The sequence below is a fragment of the Lucilia sericata genome, unplaced genomic scaffold (assembly GCF_015586225.1).
Source record: "Lucilia sericata isolate MDLA Ls3-8-SP2 unplaced genomic scaffold, ASM1558622v1 Contig000138F_arrow, whole genome shotgun sequence".
Classification (NCBI taxonomy): Eukaryota; Metazoa; Arthropoda; class Insecta; order Diptera; family Calliphoridae; genus Lucilia; species Lucilia sericata.
Window position 1 is genome coordinate 420,903 of NW_023994170.1, and position 1,152 is coordinate 422,054.

Below are 1,152 nucleotides of genomic sequence, written 5' to 3' on the forward strand. Positions count from 1 at the left end.
TTCAAATTAACTTAAAATATAGAGACCAAATTTTCAACTTCATTGGTGCGGAAACTTTTTCGATTGTATCGAAAAATTAAAATTGCGTTTCTTAAAATTTTTGTATGGACTTTTTGGTTTATACATGTAAAATTTGATATTTGCAAAAAAAAAAAAAAAAAAAAAATCAAAAAGTCATTACCCCGTTAACACGATGAAATTATTCGTTATTCACTGTCTCATTCCTTATTCAACTCCCAATTACGAACTGAATTACATGATTCGCCATACAAAATTTCAGTGGCGAATTACACAAGCTGTACGTTTGAATTATCCACCAATTTCGAATGAATGAGTGTCACCTATAATTTTTGTCGGGTATTTATTATAATCAGCTGTTTGTTAATTGGCTATTGTAATTCAGGAGCCTAAAAAAGTAATTCAACTCTCCGTGTGAACTTGGTATAATACACATTTATTCCAACGAAAAACAAAGCAATGAATAGAAAACACAATATGGCGATGAACTGCCAAAACGAATTACGAGTGTATCGTGAAAACGGCAATATTTAGCAACTTGCCGTGAAAACATGGCATAACTCTTTCATGAATTAATATTGGCACGAAGGAATATCTTTTAAATAAAACAAAAGCAGTAAATAGTTATTTTATTTTCGATTTTATTGCGTCTAATTTAAATATAATGAGTAGAGAGTTATTAAATAAATTCGTTAACTTAACAAAAATATAAAAACAAATTGTAATGTTTTTATGGTTAAAAGCATTCATTAAAGGTCAAGGGAAGAAAATGCGTTTAGTTTTGAAATTTGAAAGCAAATATCAACTCTTATACGTGAAATACATAGTTACAAATATTTTACTTTATATTCATGTAATTATAAAACAAAGTATAGGAGTGTTTTGCCAGTTGTCCACAATTCAGAATATGTTCAATTTACTAAATCGTCTTTATTGTACGAAAAAAAACTTTAAACTTTTTTCGGTACAAGTTATTGTGGTAATGAATTGATTGTTACGTCTTCAAAATAATATTAAAATATTAGATAATTGGACGTAACATTTTAGAATTAAATGTCTTTAAATTTTAAAGTTCCTTGGTGGAAAGTGTAAGTAGTTTGATTAAGAAACGAATGAATAATAAAACGATAATAA